Source organism: Mytilus trossulus, chromosome 5, assembly GCF_036588685.1.
Source record: "Mytilus trossulus isolate FHL-02 chromosome 5, PNRI_Mtr1.1.1.hap1, whole genome shotgun sequence".
In the NCBI taxonomy this organism is placed as follows: Eukaryota; Metazoa; Mollusca; class Bivalvia; order Mytilida; family Mytilidae; genus Mytilus; species Mytilus trossulus.
The window spans coordinates 65,371,325-65,384,906 of NC_086377.1; the positions used below are offsets into that span (position 1 = coordinate 65,371,325).

At 32.5% G+C, this 13,582-nt stretch overlaps 1 long non-coding RNA gene across 1 annotated transcript; it reads right to left on the reverse strand.

Moving 5' to 3' along the window:
- Window positions 1–3,426: 3,426 nt before the first annotated feature.
- LOC134719075 (uncharacterized) lies at window positions 3,427–7,697 on the reverse strand. Its single transcript, XR_010107491.1, has 3 exons — window positions 7,575–7,697; window positions 6,156–6,243; window positions 3,427–3,830 (listed from the first exon to the last, which is right to left on the reverse strand). It is a non-coding gene; the product is annotated as an uncharacterized LOC134719075 (long non-coding RNA).
- Between the last annotated feature and the right edge of the window lie 5,885 nt (window positions 7,698–13,582).

Sequence of the window (13,582 nt, forward strand, 5' to 3'; positions counted from 1 at the left end):
ACACCTGCCATCACAAGAGAAAACACTCATCAAAAAAACTTTGGAGTCTCACAACCTAGTCATTCTTGTGTCAATCCGAAATAGACAGGATACACTTAGCTGCTTCTAAAACTGATGAAAAGCTACAACTCTATCTAGTAACTGAGAAGTGCTACAATAGTTATAAATAAGCAGCACATAAACAGTAACAAGAAAGGCTGTTAACCCTGTTAAATTTTAGACGGCAGCAATTTCAATATTTAAACTTATAGAATTGATGAAGAAAATAGAAACTACATGAGACAAAACAGAAAACTGAACTTCCAGACCAGTACATCCTGCCCTTACCATGAAATTCCATTCTCTCACAGATTTCCTCCCTCTCCAAATTCCACTCACAATCATATACCCTCATCCTCTCAATCATTTTATTTTTCTCCCTCCCTTCCTCGCCTTTTCATCTATTCGTAACACCCTTAACCACCTACCACCTATACCCCTCTGTTCTGCTTCGTGTTAAGTCCCTATGAGAAAATTGGGTTAGTAGATGAATACAATATTATATGATGTATCAGATATGGAAGAACTTAAATTTTAGAAATAAGATGGAAACTTAGAACTTGATATCAAACATAAAAATATGATCCTGAGCCACTTTTAGAAATGTAGTCTTATTTTCTACACATAATGGTTATCATAGCATTCGTACAAAAGATTAACAGCCAAAGTTACAGAAAGCCAAATTGTGTAATGTAAATTTTAAAAATAGAATGCTACCTTGATTGATAAACATTATGAATGCCAAAAGTGTATATTTAACTCTCAATTTAAGTGTTTTGGGTGTGTTGAAAAAAAAGTACATGAAAAATGCCAAATATTATAAAAATCCAAATAGTTCAAAACACATAAAGCAAAAAGCCAAATGAAAAATGCCAAAGTTTAAAAATGCCAAATGGTATTAAAAAAACCTGTCTGCTTGTACTAGGCAGCTGGCCTGTGGGTTAGCTGGACTTTAAGGTGCTAGTTCACCAAGACAAATGCCCACAGTTAGTTCACTTATCTTTTCCTTTTGGAGTACCAGTTTTTAAATCTTTGATTTGACTTGGGGGCTTAACATTTTTACTAAATAAAATAAAAAAAAAAAAAAAAATTCCCAATAAAATTTGATAAAAACAAATAAAATACCCATTTCCCATAAAAGCATGTTTCAGAGCTTCACATGCAGAATGAGCCCCCTCACTCTCAGTTTGTACCAGTAAAAACAGTAAAATACCCCCAATTAAAATTTGGATCAAAACAGTAAAATGTCCCCAATAAAATTTGATAAAAACAAGTAAAATACCCATTTCCCATAAAAGCATGTTACAGAGCTTCACATGCAGACTGAGCCCCCTCACTCTCAGTTTGTTCTAGTAAAAACAGTAAAAGACCCCCAATTAAAATTTGATAAAAACAAATAAAATACCCTTTTTTTCCCATAAAAACATGTTACAGAGCTTCACATGCAGACTGAGCCCCCTCACTCTCAGTTTGTATCGTAAAAACATGTTACAGAGCTTCACATGCAGACTGAGCTTCCTCACTCTCAGTTTGTTCTAGTAAAAACAGTAAAAGACCCCAATTAAAATTTGATAAAAACAAATAAAATACCCTTATTTTCCCATAAAAACATGTTACAGAGCTTCACATGCAGACTGAGCCCCCTCACTCTCAGTTTGTACCAGTAAAAACAGTAAAATACCCCCAATTAAAATTTGGATAAAAACAGTAAAATGTCCCCAATAAAATTTTATAAAAACAATTAAAATACCCATTTCCCCTTAAAAGCATGTTACAGAGCTTCACATGCAGACTGAGCCCCCTCACTCTCAGTTTGTATCGTAAAAACATGTTACAGAGCTTCACATGCAGACTGAGCCCCCTCACTCTCAGTTTGTACCGTAAAAGCAAAAATGTTTTGACTGAGCCTCCGCACATCAGTCAGACTGAGCCACCGCACATCAGTCCAACTGAGCCTCCTCACTCTCAGTTTGTATCAGTAAGAATGGATACTTGATACGTATGGTAGGGGACGTTACTATACCTAGAGCAGAGGTATAGTATCTGTGAACCCTAAACACAGATGGCGACTTAACTTCCCATACGTGTACACAAGTATCTAATGCTAACTGATACATAATGTTGTCATGTTTTTCATTTTCAGTCACTGAAAATAATTTTTAAATGAACTAAAAAAATAACAAAATCCTTGAATCCAAGTTGCCTGTGTTAAGAAGTGAAATAACTTTTCTATACAAGATATCTAGTTTTGATATCCTTGATGGTTTTTGTAAGGATTGAATAAGATGTTGCATTCCAGTAAACACAGTACAGTGTGACAGCAACTCAACTAAAGAGTAAAACCAGAAAGATATGACTTGGATGGTGAATTGCCTCATTGACACTCATACCTGACACATATTCTTATATCTATGTAATAATGAAGTTTTTTATATGGTAAGCTGTTTTACTATTTATTCGAATTTCAAGATAGCTCATATAATTAATAAGATATCTTATTTATTATATACGATATCGCATATAACAAATAAGATATCTTATATATTATATACGATATCTCATATAATAAATAAGATATCTCATATAGCAAATATGATATCTTATATAATCTGTTTTTCTAAGATATCTTATATGATATAGAAGATATTAGATATCTTATACAGTTTATAAGATAGACTATATAGTATATAAGATATAGTATGTACTTTATCTCCTAGTTTATTAGATATCTTATAAATATATTTTATATAAGATATCTTATAAATTAAATATGATATCTCATTATCCATATGAGGTATCTCATAAACTATATACATGTATGATATCACATGAACTATATAAGATATCTAATGAATTATGTAAGATATCTAATGAACTATATAAAATATCTTATAAAGTTAATGATATATCTTATGAAGTTAAAGAGATATCTAATAAAGTTAACGAGATATCTATAATATCTCAAATGCTTTTCTTTATAAGATATCTTATAAATTATAGAAGATATCTTTTATAATATAGAAGATATCATAGATATCTTATAAATTGTATAAGATATCTATATATATATTATAAGATATCTTATAAAGTATATAAGATATCTTATATAAAATATGTTTATATAGTAATCTCTCTTTCGCTTTGAATCCATGATACACTATATATGTATACATTATCTTTGATCATTGGCATTTATTTTAAGGACAGTTGTCTCATTGGCAATTCTACCATATATCATTTTTTTTAATATGACTGAGAGATAAATGTAGTTTTCTGTGTGAATAACCAGTGCATTGAGTTGTACATTCAGACTAAAAATAAACTTGTTAATTTCAAGAATTAGTATATAAGAATTTATTTTGTAATAAGTTTCAAGAAAGAAAAAATAATTTACCGGTATGTTGTTTTTGTATATTTAAGATGTAAAACATTTTCATAATTCATTTAAATGAGCAAAAATTCTTCAATTCATACTCAGAATTTACTGTCTTAAACAAATTCTACTGAAATCTGAAGAAGGCAGTACAAGTTCTTCAAGTCTTTAAACATGTTAAATGCATACACATGTTGCCACAGCCAATTATTTGCCTTGTAAGTCTTCATATGAAAAATACCACATTTGGGTCATACAAATGTTAGTCCAGATAACATCCATGTAGTCTTTGAATTATTTGATAATTGTCTCATTTCTGTTTAGGCTTCACTTCTAATACAACTGACTTTATTCAATGATGACGTGTTGACAACTCCTCTTCAAACATAATAGCTTGTTCTGAACTTCTCTCAACATACTGAAAAGTAAAAATAACATTTATTATTCCTAAAGTATTCTTGACCTTTAATGGTTTACATTAATAAATTGTGATTTGGATTGATAGTGATTTCATCTGCAACATTGTGTCAATAAAAATTTTATGCAGTGAGAGTCAACAAAGCACAATTTGACCCAACATTATTTGGATGGTTTAATCAGCCATTCATATGACAAATTTAGTTTGATTAATTTTGAATTGTTAAATTTTTATAAAAAGATGTGGTTATGATTGCCAATGAGAAAACTCTCAACAATAGACCAACTGACCAGAAATTAACAACTGTAGTATAAGTCACAGTATGGCCTTCAACAATAAGCAAAGCTCATACCACATGGTCAGCTATAAAAAGCTCCAAAATGTCCATTGTAAAATAATTCAAACGAGAAAACTAATGCCCTAATAAAAGTACAAAATAAGGAACATAAACTGTTATCACAGAGATATGTCTCGCCTTTTGTAATTTTGATAATGCAAATGTTGAAATTAAAATAGCAATACTTAAACATGTAAGTTATGCAAATATTGAAAGTCGATGAACAATGACTGAAGGTACATGGCTAAACAATCTCAATGGAAAGAGATGTGCCACTGCTAATACAACTGCATACCAATTACCCTCGTCTCTGACATTATAAGTCGTTCCCTTTAAACAAACCTAAACACAAACATTAACTTGTAAACTATGTAAAAGTTTCACAAGAGTGCACACGCTGAAATGTGTCGCCTTCTTTATTTATCATTGATATTATGTTGAAAGTACACCTTTCAATCATTCCATACAACAAACATAGTAGATCTATTGCATAAAGTATGAGAAAAACAGACCAAAACACAAAAACTTAACTATAACCACTGAACCATGAAAATGAGGTCAAGGTCAGATGACACCTGCCAGTTTGAAATGTACACCTTACAGTCCTTCCATACACGGAATATACTAGCCCTGTTGCTTATAGTATCTAAGGTATGGACATGACCACCAAAATTTAACCTTGTTCACTGATCCATGAAATGAGGTCGAGGTCAAGTGAAAACTGTCTGACTAACATGCATGAGGACCTTGCAAGGTACGCACATACCAAATATAATTATCCTAATACTTATAAGAGAGAATTCAACATTACAAAAAATCTTAACTTTTTTTTCAAGTGGTCACTGGACCATGAAAATGAGGTCAAGGACATTGGACATGTGACTGACGGAAACTCCGTAACATGAGGCATCTATATACATGTACAAAGTATGAAACATCCAGGACTTCCACCTTCTAAACTATAAAGCTTTAAAAAAAAGTTAGCTAATGCCACCACCACCAGATCACTTATAATCCCTATGTCGAGCTTTTTGCAACAAAGGTTCCAGGCTCAACAAAAACTAAGTCCATTTATAATTAATGTTTGGAAAACCAAAAATTTCCTTCTAGATACTAGTATTTGATTACTGTGGATTCATTATTATTCGTTGGATACCAATTTTCGTGGATTTCGTGGGCACAGTCAAACCACAAAATTCAATATTCAACGAATGATAATTTTTCTAGCTTTGAATGCAGACTTCAGCAAAACCACGAAATTAAAAATCCACGAATATGCAAGTTTTTCTAAATCCACGAAAATTGGTACCAACGACAATAAATGAATCCACAGTCATGACAGTATAAACAAGCTTCTGTCCAAGTTTGGTAGACATCCAGGATATTTTAAGAAAGTTATTTAAATTTAAAAAACTTTAACCACAGAGTTATTAATGTCCATAATGTTAACTGGCAGAAAAGTTATAAGTAAATTACTGTTAAAAGGATTTTTTTTTTTACATTTAAGTTGTCAAAATTCCATTAGCTTTAACCACAGAGTGAATATTTGTGGACAAGGCTGATGACACAACGTAGGAACACTATATGTCTACCTTTTGCGTAAAAAGTCACAGGCCTGGACAAAAGTTTATTACATTGCAATCAGAATAGTAGGTATGTGATGTGCCAGATTTATAAATGAAAACAGGTTAAATCCCTGTCCTGTGCATTGGAAGTCATTTTCATATCGTTCAATTATTAAGATATCCTATCAATTCAAAATATATGTTGTATATTAATGCGATATCTTATTTAATTTGAAAATCCCCGTGTTGTGGGAAATATCTAGTTGATTATATAGGTAACCACTGAAGCATTGTAGTTGTTATGTGTGGCGTCATAACATTTTCATATTGACCCTCAATATATGAATTAAAAGAAACATAGCGTCAGTACTATTGATTTATATAATTTTTAAGTCGAGACAATAAACAGAATGCAAAACCTACCTTGTATGAGGTACAAATGTCCTGTATAAACAAAACTCTGGAACCCTTGTGGTACTACATCATGTACAATCTTAGTCTGGTTCAATATCTGCAATAAAAACATAATAACTGTTGCTGCTAAAAGTTAAATTTGTTTATACACTTAACTGAGATAAATTATGAATGTAATTTGTTTAACAGAATGATTGTTTTTATTGTGCTAATATTTTTTACTGATTATGATATATACAGTTTTATCCCCCCCCCCTCACCAAAAAAAAAAAGAAAAGAAATGTTGAACAAAACCAGGGCGAATGGACTCTATGGGCAAACGAACTCAGGGTGAATGGACCTCAGGGTACCAGAAATATTGGAACATACCTTCACACATTTCTCCACAATTGATGTAATTGATTCACAAAACTTGGCATATTGATAGTTATTCCTGAAATGTTGAACCTTAATAAACTATCTAGAATGTTGAACCTTAATAAAATATCTAGAATCCTTCATTTTGACCATTTATGCAATAAAATCATATCAGTTATATGTTGAAATAAGAGATATATTACAAATGTTTAACATGTTATAGAAAACTTACTTTTTATTTTATAAAATCAAAGATGTCCATTAAATATGAGTACAAACTATATCAGCACCCCTCAGTTCAAGATATAAGCAAATTCTAACCAAGACAATAGAATTTCCCTCCAAAAAAAACCATGTGACTTAATGAACCAATCATTATAAAGAAGAGAGTTGTCATACCCCAAACTTGTAAAACCTAAACGGTTACAACATTAACCTAACTCATTGGTCAATGAAGATAATCACTAGTGCATGACTTGAAACTACTCACTAAGCAACTTAGAATTAAAAATATTAACTCATCAGATATACATGTATACTATTTTAATAGAATATTGTTATTAAAAGAATTAATAAGCGTTTAACTCAGCTAGTCTGCCTATAAGTTTATTCACTGGAAGTTTTGCAAGTTTCATGTAATATGGGGCAATCTGATTCTAAAAAAAAACTATCTGTATCTGCAGAAATATTGCATACAAGTGTTATGTAATACCAAAAAATTACATCCCAGCTCCTTTGTTCTAAACAGGGGTGCATGTATTGTATGGTCCAAAATTATACAATACTACAAGGAAGACTTAAAACATAACAGTTAATCTATATTTATACCTCTAAAAATGTAAGGATTCTCCAAATATATCTAGAGGCTAGTAAATGTGATTTACCCAAATTTCTGACTTTTAGTGTAAAAGCAAGACTCTACTCCCCACTCTACTCTCTAGCTTTTAAAAGGTCATAATTCACACTCAAAAATAGTCCATCTCTATTGGAAGAATAAGAAGTCGAAGATTCTCTGAATATTACATAAAATACAATTATTTCAACCAATAATTATATATAAGAAATACTTACAAATTCATTAACAAAATCCGCTTTTTTTGTCGTCAAGGGACATAATTATTCAAATATACTAATGCAAGTACTAAGTCGGAGAAGGAGCGAGAATCCGAAACAGTACCTTAAAAAACAAAAAATAGTTCCACGTGTGTGTCCAAGTGATCAATCTACTTATCGTGATATTTACGAAGAAAAGAAATTTAACTTCAAAAATTGTTGAGATCTTTAAAAAAAATTAAATGTTGCATTAAAGAATACAAAGAAAGTAACCTTATCTTTAAGGGCCTTGCAGGTTCTTGTTACTGCAACCCAAACTGCTGGTATTTTCAAAATGGCTCCGGGGGACGAGGCCTGAAAAAAATATTTTAATATTGCGTCAGATTAAGTATTCCTGATTTTGCTACGTTAATATTATAGACAAATATGCTACAGACGGTTTAAAGATGTTACTCTAAATCAAACAATTCAATTTTATAATTACGGCCCAGATAGCAAACATGTCGGTTGGACCCACGTTAGCATTCTGTTGGCAACATTGTTGGGCCAACGTTGGAAAACTATGTTGGGCCACCGTCATTTTGCTCATCGGCCCTTCGTTGGCTCAACATGTTGGGTCTTTGTTGGGCCAACATCAGTATGCCAACACAGTTAACTATTTGCCAACTATCTGCCAACAATGTTATTGCGAGTGCAAATGACAACATGCACGAAGATGTATTTGAGGAGCTAAAAAAAGTTCGAAGCAGTAACACCAGTAATTTAATGTGTGGGTATTTGAATATCAATAGCCTTCGCTATAGATTTGAATGCATTAAAGACTAACTACACCGAAATCTGGTAGATATTCTCTTTTTATCAGAAACAAAAATTGATGAATCTTTTCCCAATGCTCAATTTTGTGTCGATAATTTTACAATGTGGCGTGCTGACAGAAATCAACACGGTGGAGGTATCATTGCATATGTAAGGTCTGATCTTGCAGCTGATAGAAAAATTCAACTTGAATTCTCAGATGTTGAATCCATTGGTATAGAGGCAGCAATTGGTAACAAAAAATGGTTCTTCTGTGGGATATATAAACCTCCTAGTATGTCAGATGACCATTTCAGTACAGACTGTACCAAAACTATAGACAAAATTATATCAAAATATGACAACTATATTTTTATTGGTGATTTTAATTATAACATGCTTAACTGTGATAAGAGTGCAATGATAAGAGAAATCTGTGATATTTTTAATTTGAAGAACATTATCAAGAAAGCTACATGTTTTACAAAAATTGCTAAAGCAACCCTTTTAGATTTGATTTTAATGAATCATGACTGTGATTTTAAAAAGATATGTAATTTTGGCACTGAAATTAGTGATGTGCACAACTTTATATCTGTGCAGTTAAATTGTGATTTACCTAAAATTTTACCAAAAAAGAAGATATGCAGAAGCTTTAAGAATTTTGATGCTTCAAATTTTTTAAATGATTTAGAAAATCAGCATTTTGATATATCTGAATTTGATAATGTAAATACAGCATATGATAATTTTAGCAAAAGTTTCATTGAGGTAGCTGACAAACACGCACCTTTTAAGGAAAGGAAATTTTTTCCTAATCAAGTACCATATATGAATGCAGAGCTTAAAAGTGCCATTTATAAGAAAAAAATGTTGTATAATAAATTTCAAAAATTCAGTGGTAGTAAGAACTGGGAGACATATAGGCGGCAACGCAACTTTGTTACAAAACTAAAAAATAAATCCATTAACCAATATTTTGTAGAGAGATGTGCTGGAGGCCCGAAGTCAAAAGATTTTTGGCCAACAGTGCAACCTTTTTTTACAAATAAGTGAAATGTACAACAAAAGGAAGCTGTCCTCTCTGAAAATAATGTTTTAATTACAAAACAGGAGGAGGTGTGAGATATATTTAATGATTTTTTTGTAAATGTTGCAAAGAATATAGGTAGCAGTCAAATAAAGGTTAATGATGATCACCCGAGTATTTTGGCCATTAAAGATAATATTCCTAATCTTGATCAAAACAATTTTACCTTTTCCCCTATTGATCAAGACTTTGTTGAGAAACGTATACGTAAAATTAATGTTAAAAAAGCCACTGGTATAGATGGCATCTCACCTAAATTACTGCATTTTGCTAAACCAGCTATTGTAAAACCCCTTACTGATATTGTTAATTTGTCATTATCATCATCGACCTTCCCTGACCGTCTTAAGGAAGCTCAAGTTGCACCTATTCACAAAAAGAATAGTGTTTTAGAAAAAGGAAATTATAGACCGGTAAGTGTATTACCGGCTATTTCTAAAATTTTGGAAAATGCCATAGAAGTACAATTAGTACAGTACTTTGATAAAATTTTCAGTCCATTTTTGGCAGCTTTTAGATCTGGTTTTGGATGTCAGTCAACTTTATTAAGAGTGATTGAAGATTGGAAATTAGCCTTAGATCAAAATATACCTTGCAGCTATCCTTATGGACTTGTCCAAAGCATTTGACTGTCTCCCCCATGACTTACTGCTACTGAAACTAAAAGCTTATGGTCTATCCAAATCCTCACTTGATATGTTATATAGTTATTTAACAAAAAGAAAACAATGTGTGAAAGTAAACCAAAATTTAAGTGGTATGCTTCACATATTTAAAGGGGTACCACAATGCTCTATCCTTGGACCCATCCTATTTAATATTTTTATTAACGATTTGTTCTTTTTTGTAAAAAAATGCTCTTTATATAACTATGCTGATGACAATACTTTGTCAAAGTCTGGAAGTTCCTTACAAGATGTAATATCTGCTTTTGAGGAAGACAGCAATTATTTAATACAGTGGTTTTCTTCCAATAAAATGCAGGCCAACCCAGAGAAATTTCAAGCTATCTCTCTTGGCAAAAAAACACATGATAAAAAGATTGTGTTTGACTTGAATGGTATATCTATATCATGTGAGGATGAGGTGAAACTTCTTGAAGTTACGATTGATTTTAAATTAAACTTTAATTTACACATTTCAAATATTTGTAAAAAGGCTGCAAGGCAATTAAATGTTTTGAAAAGAATTGGGAAACATCTAAACAAACTGAGTAAGCTTACAATTTACTACTCTTTTATTATGTCTAATTTCAGTTACTGCCCTTTGACTTGGCATTTCTGTGGGGAACAAAATACCAGAAAAATAGAAAAAATACAAGAACGAGCGCTTCGATTTATTTATGAAGACTATCTGAGCTCATACGAAACACTCCTACAGATTTCGAACCTTCCATCATTAAAAAAACTCGTAGAATGCGCTCAATTGCCTTGGAGACCTTTAAAATAATTAATAAAAAATGTCCTTTATTTATACAAGATTTAGTTGTAATAAAAAACAATTCATATAATTTCAGGTATGTAAACACTGCTGAGGTACCTAGACCAAGAACCTCCAGTTATGGTAAAAGATCTTTTAGATTTGAGGCAGCACAAGTATGGAACTCACTTCCTAATGAGGCTAGACTCATGACTTCTTTTGACCAGTTTAGGAATTACATAAATTCCTGGTGTGGGGGTCAAAAATGCTTCTGCAGTTCATGTCGTTTCCACCCAGTGCTGTCTCAAAGCTGAAATTTCTTTCTTTCTTTTACAAATGGCCTTTTGCTCTGCTTTTTATGCATTTTCTGCCATTAAATGCTAGTGCTTATTTTTATTTATTTCTTGTTTGTATGCTTTTAGTTTGTTATATTTTATGATCGTCAAGTGATTTGCTGATTCCCCTGTTTCAATGCACATAGAGGCGCTTGCCACATGAGCTTTGACTCTGGAGGCTCACAAATCAAATAGAAGTTTGCTTTCATTATATTGCATGTTTTATTTGGTAGTATTTGCATGATGCTGCATGATTTTTTATGTGATAGTCGGTTAAAGAGCTCACCAGAGCTCATGTTTTCTCTGTTATAATGTATATATATGCCGACTCTAAATAAAATTTACTTACTTACTTACTTACTTACTGTTTGCCAACAGTCTACCAACGTAGTCTAGTTTTGGAATTATGTTGGGCCATTGTTGGTTGTACTACAGTTTGCCAACGTTTTATTATGCTTCCCATGATATATTTATTAGTAATCAGTATATTATGGTCTATACTGTATTGTATATTGATATAAAATATACAACCGCCTATCATTTTGGTAAGAAAATGTTGGGCCAACATTTGGCCAACCATACAAAAATGACAGTTGGTGCTAAGTTGTTGGGCCAACGAGGGGCCAACAGTGTCAAAATAACTGTTGGCTGAATGTTGTTGGACCAACGCTGGTCTCTTGTTGTCCTACCAACGCCAACTGTTTACCAACTGTGCCAACTAATCACCAATGTTCAGTGGCGGATCCAGGAATTTTCATAAGTGGGGGCCCACTGACTGACCTAAGAGGGGGCCCGCTCAAGTCACGCTTCAGTGATTCCCTATATAAGCAACCAATTTTTTTCCAAAAAAGGGGGGGCCGGGCCCCCTGCCCTCCCCCCCCCCTAAATCCGCCTCTGATGTTGGCCCAACAAAGTATTGCTATCTGGGGGTACCTTTCTGTGTGTAATTGCGTAAATTAATTTTCTCTCGCTCTTGCTAACTTGATGAATATGCATCCGTGGTATTCATCCGCAGCAACAATTTTTCGGTATATCATTGATATTGAAGATCGTTTGATTAATATACGAATATTTCTAACGACATAACATTTTCATATTATTAATTTGCATTTAAAAAAAAAATAATCTTAGTATCCATTGAAAACATGAATTTAAAAGAAGCGACAAGGAATTTTATTCTGCACTATAATATCCGCGGGTTCATACTGTCGGTTAATTTCCCAACTCTAATTATATATGCATTTCTTTGATCTTGAAGATCTTTGAAAAGTAGGCGATGGCAATACACACGAGGCCCCGCAGGGGCCTCTGATGTAAAAATAGAGAATAATTCATGTAAACTACAACTTAAAGACTAAAATGTAAATCTCGTTCTAATTAACCAAACAATGGTGCCTGTCATACACATGCCTGAAGGTCTGGGTGGAGTGTTGATATAAAAGAAAATAATGGACAAAGTAGACAGAATGGACAAAAAATGAAAAGATAATAATTTAGGGGAAAAAGAAGATGTGGTATGATTGCCAATGACATAACTATCTAAAAGAGACCAAAGTAACTCGGAAATTAATAATTACAAACGTATACTAGTAGGTAAACTTACAGCCTTCAACAATGAGCAATTAAAGCCCATACCGCATAATCATCTATAAAAGGCCCCGATAAGACAATGTAAAACAATTCAATTGAGAAAACTAACGGCCTTATTAAAAAAAAAATGGACGAAAAACAAATATGTTACACATAAACACATGATAACCACTGAAGTACAGGCTCTCGACATGGGACAGGCACATACATAATGTCTGTATTAGTTACTTTGTTCTGTGAACCATGAAATTAGGATTGAAACTATAATTCAACATACAATTTAGAAAGACCATGTCATAAATAAAATTTCACTGAAAGCTTTATTATTTGTAGAGCCCAGGTGGTCGTGTGGTCTAGCGGGACGGCTGCAGTGCAGGCGATTTGGTATCACGATATCTCAGTAACATGGGTTCGAATCCTGGCGAGGGAAGAACTACAAATAATAAAGCTTTCAGTGGCCGTGTGTTACCTTTCCTCGTCAGTTTTAATCTAGCGGGGTACTTCAGTGCCATCGACATTTCTGGTTACTTTTATAAAGCAAAGTCGGTACATCAAAAAGACCGTGCTCAAACAGCTTGTATTTTTACAAAAATTTCACTACCTAATGTATGTTTGCATTCCGCTATATACTGCGTACTGTGTACTGTATTTTTATAGCCTCTCGAATTACTTTGCAATTTTTGACAAAAGCATGATTGATAAGTATGTTCTTCAAAGAAGTAATAATAAGCAATTAACAACCTTCTTTCGGAGAATGTATAACAAAATAAAACATGATAAATAATGTTAAAACATTA